We start from the raw sequence: 6,354 nt of genomic DNA, 5'->3' as shown, positions 1-6,354 counted from the left end.
TAGGCCCCTGACTGAGCCCTGGGCTCCTCAGCTGTGGTCAGCATGTCCACGTGGCCACTGAGTTTCCAGTAGAGTGAAACAGCCAGAGAATCTGAACATCAAGTTATGGCCAGGGATGACAGGGCCCACAGGAACAGTTCCTGGGCCTGCCCACTGGGGTCTTATTCTGAGAACAGGCTCCAGAAGAGCTTGGTTTTTTTTCTCTCTCCCTCTTTTTTTTTTTTTTGTTAGAATGGAATCTCTCAAACCTCATCTCTGAGCCACACTGGAGGGTCAGATGTCCTCCCAGGGTCACCACAAGACTGGGAAGAGCTGAAAGCCTGGATTTCCTGTAGACTCCTAGGAGAGGAGGAGAGACATGAAAAGGTCTCACATTTTCCACACTGTCCCCATAACGGGGCTGTCAGAGGGGGACACATTTGAAAGCAGACCCCTTCCTGAGGTCAGATCCTGGGCTAGGACCCTGAGTGTCCCCTCAGCTGTCACCATGGGCTCTAGGTTTCGGTGTGCTCTGACCAGACAGAAAGGCAGTGATAGTAACTTTAGTGTCACTCTACCTAGAACTCTCTGCTGGATGAAATAGGAAGCATGGCCTTGTTCCTGGGATTTGAAAAGGGCTGTTTCTCCAGTTTTTTTTTTTTATTATTATTCTTGCTCTATGCAGTAGGTGCACTTTTCTCTCCAAGGTCTCCCGACACCAGATGTTCACAGCCTTTCCCCAGTTGATCACAGATCCTGGCTCAGCCCAGAGCCTGGGGTTGGGGACGGGCTCTGCAGAGAAATCACAGCTGAGTCCCAGGATCTTCCTTCTCCACTCAGACTGCAGTTCTTGGCTCCAGGGACTCCCAGATCTCCCAGCACTAGCTCACACCTGCTGTGCTTCTTCCCCACTGTCCAAGGTAGCCCGTTGTCCCCAGGAATTAGAGGGACCTGGTATACCTGGGGACACACTCACTTGCCTGTTCTGAAGTTCTGGGCCCCAGACTCAGCCCTGGATGAGAGTTCTCTGTCAGAGGTTCTCCCTGGAGCCTGAGCAGGTCCTCTCCTCCCTGACTGACCAGGCATGATTGAATGGTGATGTCCCACCAACACTGAGAGACTGCTGTAACATTTCTAAATGTTCCCAAAACAGAGCAGAACTTTGTGGGTGAGAGGCAATAATTGTGCAGGTAAATGACAGCCTACATTCTATTTTCAGAGAGACCAACAACACGTGGTCACTCAGATACCTGGTCTTCCCTGTCGTATGTTTGTCACATCAAAAGACCCACAGCAAGGAAGCTGAAACCCCACATAGACCCTGGGACATTCTCTCAGGAATGTGGCAAAGGAAGGCTCCAGGGTCTTGAAGATTCTTCAGACAGAGATGGTGTCTCCTCACCAACCACATCCTTTGTCTTCCTCATATGCCTTCATTTCCCAAAGAAACAGGACATGTCAGCTGATCAACCTGAAGCCCTCCTGAGCTGGTGTTCCTCTGAACAGTGCCCAGGGCTGGTCCTTCCTCTCATGCTTCCCCTGTGTCTCCCCTCTCCCTCTGCCCATACTACTGCACAGCGACATGAGGCTCACCATGGCAACCACTGAGATTCTGTAATGCAATTTCATGCATCATATAGAAGAAAGAAGGGACACGCTGAGCCAGGGCTGTGTCACTGGAGTTGCATCATGGGACTCAGCCTGGAGGAGAGAGGCGAGGCAACACAGGAGCAAAGCTGGCTCATGTCCTGGCACCACTGTGAGACCCTGAGTGCTGTGGCTCTTCACAGGCCAACCCCGGGAGCAGGAGTGCACACAGCTAGATGTGTGCAGCTCATCAGATCCCCCTGATCTTGACAGGAAGTTCCAAACCCAGGTTCCTATAGCCGTTCTTTCTCAGCGGAGTGGGTGCAGAGCTCCGGACACACTGTGAAGGCACAGTAGAGAGGCGCAGATCCCTGAGAGATGAAGTTCCTTGGAAAATGTCCCATGGGCTCTCAGCTACCCCCTCCACAAGCTCTGAAACCCAAGCAGAAGAAGCAGTCACTACAGGTAGAAGAGGCCTAAAGACCACAGAAAATGCAGACGATTCCAAGATGCACATTGGTGAACTTCCTTGGTACTTTATGACACAGCCAGGCTTTTCACATGTGTGGGCCAAAAGTGTCTCCCACCCTAAGGCAGAAGAAGATGTTTATATGCACAAGTGAGTCAATATGGGCCAGGTTGAGCCAACAGGGTGTTGAGTGTTCTCAGACACTATCAACAGGTAAAGCTGCAGTTTCCCAGATGAACAGAAATGGCTTAGCTGACCATCTTCAGAAGCACTTGTCCTGTGGGTGTGAAACGCAGGAAGCACCTACTAGTGGTAGGGAATGGTCATGACCCTGAGTAATTCACATCAAAGTGGCTTCTTGGGGCCAGGGAGATGGCTCAGTAGAACGGGCGCTTACCTGGCAAGTGCAAGGGCCTGAGTTCAATCTCCAGTTCTGAAAAAAAAAAAAGGTGGCTTCTGTAGCTCATTACAGCACCACTGCAGAACTGATCCCTGCAGCTCCTCCTATCTACCATATCACATCCCTGTCAGTGAGTAAGCTTCAAGCCATCCCCCAAAGGAATAACACTATCAGAAGTACAGCCGTGTCTCAGAATGTGCATGGCAGGAATGATGGAAATCTCAGAACAGAATTTCAGAATCTCAGGAAATTCAGGAAATCTCAGAATTTAAAAGAGTGGAAACTCCAAGGGACCTTCTTTTTAAAGTAGGCAGAATGGAAAAGGGATGGGCAGGGTATTCAGAAATAGGGAAGCATCAAAAAAGAGACAGAATGCAATCTTGGAGACACCGCGGTGGGCATGAGAAATGTCCATATATGGCTGACATAGACTGTATGGTTAGGCAAGACACTCTGGGCTGGAGACAATGTCAAGGGAAGCTTGGGTCACTGAGAAAAGAAGACCAAGAAACAAGATCAGAATATCCACAGACTGAGACACAACTATGTGGGATGTAACATGGATATCACCGGTGCAGCACTGGGAAAGAGAGATGCCTCCTGACTCATTCTATGAGGACATCATCTAGTACTGTACTGACCCCAAAGAAATCACAACATTCCATCTACCAATATCCTCATGAACAAAAATGCAAAATGGACAATAAAGTATGTTGTGCCACTTGATACTATTGCAAAAAATGACTGATCATAGGTGTGACAGTGATCCTTCAAGACTGTTACACTCTGACCTCAGAGCCAACACAGATTGTGTAAGTTCAGTCTGTATTACCACAGCAAAACTGTCTAAAATACATACTTAAAAAACCCTATTCTAAATACACATGAATCTAAGCGTATTAAATCCAAGTATTTGTAAAAATACTTCTATAGAAAATCAGTAGGGATTTATCCCAGAGCTGCAAGACTCAGCTCAACATTCTGAAGCAAATTAAATCACAACACTGTAATGCATATAGACAAAACAATATAACAGAAATATCACAATTCACACAAAACACACTTGTCAATATCTCAGAAGTGTTTGACAAAAACATTTGCTAGATGAGACTGTATGCTGCATGCCACTGACACTCGGTGTGACAGGACACAATCCCAAAGTGCACAACAAAACAATAAATTGGTTTTTTAAAATTAATTTTCAGAAAGAAATAGCAATGAGACAGTTTCAAAACAGGTTAGTAGGACAGTTACAATGATTAATATATTGCAGGAGTGGGTGGGAGATCTTCCTCACTCCCCTGCACCCATTAGACCCCTCTGGACCCAGCACAAGCTTGGTTTGTGAGTGAGACCTTCAGCCCTCCTCTCAGGACCGCTTCAGACACAGTCCAAGCCCAGGCCCGGCAAGTGTGTAGGACAGCTTCCACACTTTTCTTTTTATACTGGTTTCCTCTGGATGCAGCCCAGGCCCACTTGTGAGTGAGACCTTCTGTCCTGCTCTCTGGACCCCTCCAGACCCAGCCCAGTCCTGGCCTACAGGCCTGGTGTGAAACTGTGCAGCTGAAGTCCCTGCAGAGAGGCTAGGGGCCAAAGCCACCCAGCCAACCCAGGAGCAGAACATCATGCCAGAAGGGTACAATAGGCTCACTCCCAAGGGCTGCAGCAGGAAGAAGCTGCGCACAGCAGCCAGACCCAAGCCAGGCACAACTGGCTGAATTTAAACTTTGTAGATCTGCACCTGGTAAAGTGAGACACTTTGCTAGACCCAGATGTATAGAGCATCCTCCTTCTTTCTCACTTGACTGAGAGAAGGGGCAAAATGTAATCCAACAATATGCTGTAGGGGCCAGGGTGATGGCTCAGTGGAATAAGTGCTTCCCTGGCAAGCACAAGGGCCTGAGTTCAATCCCCGGTTGCGCCAAACAAAAACAACAACAACAAAAAATATGCTGTATACAAGAAACATATTTAACTCAAAGAAATTCATAGGTTGAAAGTCAAAGGATGGAAAACAATACTACACACCCCAGCACCTCAGAAAAAAAGCAGGGGTAGCAATCCTGTTCTCAGATAGTCTCAAATTCAAACCAAGAATTATCAAACAAAATAAAGAAGGCCACAAGAGAGTTGCAGGATGCTACAGTACAGGTTCTTCTATATTCTGAGTCCTCACTGACCTTGAAAGGCTAAGGCCAAAATGTTGGCTGTCCTTGCAGCCCTTCTTTTTCTCTACTTTTTGGTCTGCAAAATTAAGTTGTTAACCCTCCAGAAGAGAACCTTAATGGTATTATGACCCTATAACATAGGCAGTTGAGCTGAAGCTCACTATCAGTCTGAATACCAATCATCTTAGACATAACATGGAACAGGTATTTTCCGTTTTCTGATCAAGGAGATTATGGGGCCACAGAGGAAATTAATTTATGATGTAGAGTGTGCCTAAGGAAAGTCAAATGTAGAGAAAACATTCTCTCAGGCTTTCACAGAGAACAAATTTGTCAAGCAATGGCCGTGACTCATTCACATTGTTGACACTGACAAAGGACCTACAAACAACGGTACAGGGTTTCAGGGTAAATCCTGAAGGGATTTGACTGACTTTGTCAGATACAAAAGTTACATTTCTTGTAATATATGTCTTGCTTTAGCTTGGTCTTAACCATCCAGCAGAAAAGTGTAAAAACAAGGTATAAAAAGGAAAGCCATATTAATATGTTGAGCTCTAAAAGGCTCAAGTCAACAACTTCTGGCATTGCCAGTCCTATGGATAACTCACTACTATTATGGACTACTGGAGTATATTGGATTATTTTGCTGAACTTACACACCTACAACATTTAGCAATGGAATACCCATCTCTGACAAAACTAAAAAAAAAGGGGGATATATATGAAGAACCATTCTGTATCTGTATATACAAAATAGGATAGATATACAGTAACTTTCTCTTAATTCAATAAGAAAGATTTTGACTAATAGTGTTTGGACAGGATATCATGTCTGCATATTGTCCTATGAATAACTACTATGAAGACAAAAATATGCAATGTATTGATAATCGTAACTGTCCTACTAACTAGTTTTGAAATTGTCTCATTGGTATTTGTTCCTCAATAAAATTAATAAAGAAAAGAACATGAAGAGAAAAAAATAAATAAAATCGCCAAGAAATATAAAAAATACATTGCATATTGCTGTCTTTGTAGTATTTACTCATAGTACAATATGTAGACCCACTATCTTGTCTAAACACTATTAGTACAAATCTTTCTTCTCATTGAACTGTATATATATATATATGTTAAAAAACTAGAAGTTGTAAGACAAGATAACCAATACCATTCTGTTATTTGGCACACAGATAATCAGAATGGAAATGGGCAAGGGGGAGGCTTCCATTATACTCCAAAGAGTTCAGGGTGAACTCCAGCAAAAGGACAGGCCAGGGTTACTTGACTGCCAGAGCCTCTGAGTGGAATAAGGACAAGCTGTCCATTCACAGTCCACTTCTGTCGGTGGGAATCAGGTTAGGGGGAAATCTGCTCGGAGGTAGAAGCTAGGATCACTTAGGCTCTTCTCAGGTGGCTGCTAAAGTTATACTGAGCCCTAAATAAAAAAAAAGGAAAAGGCTCCGTGGTCTGGGATCAACAGAGCAATACACACATAGCAGTGACAGAGGTAGGATAGGAGCCTTGTCTTGCTATGGCACAGGGCCATCCTACCTGCCCGTTGATTAGAGGGTAAGAAGAGCTAGTGGTGTGCAATAGATGTAACTGGACAAGCACTGAAAGGAGACAAGTGAATAACACACTGGGAAAAAACTCCAGGCTTCCTCTATTCAGCAGCTTGACAGGAATGTGAATAGATACCTAGAGATCAACGCAGTAAGGAGAAGTGGACAACCACAATGTTATGA

Source organism: Octodon degus, unplaced genomic scaffold (assembly GCF_000260255.1).
Source record: "Octodon degus isolate 3935 unplaced genomic scaffold, OctDeg1.0 scaffold00387, whole genome shotgun sequence".
Taxonomy (NCBI): Eukaryota; Metazoa; Chordata; class Mammalia; order Rodentia; family Octodontidae; genus Octodon; species Octodon degus.
The sequence above is the reverse complement of the archived record's forward strand: the minus strand, read 5'-3'. Positions refer to the sequence as shown.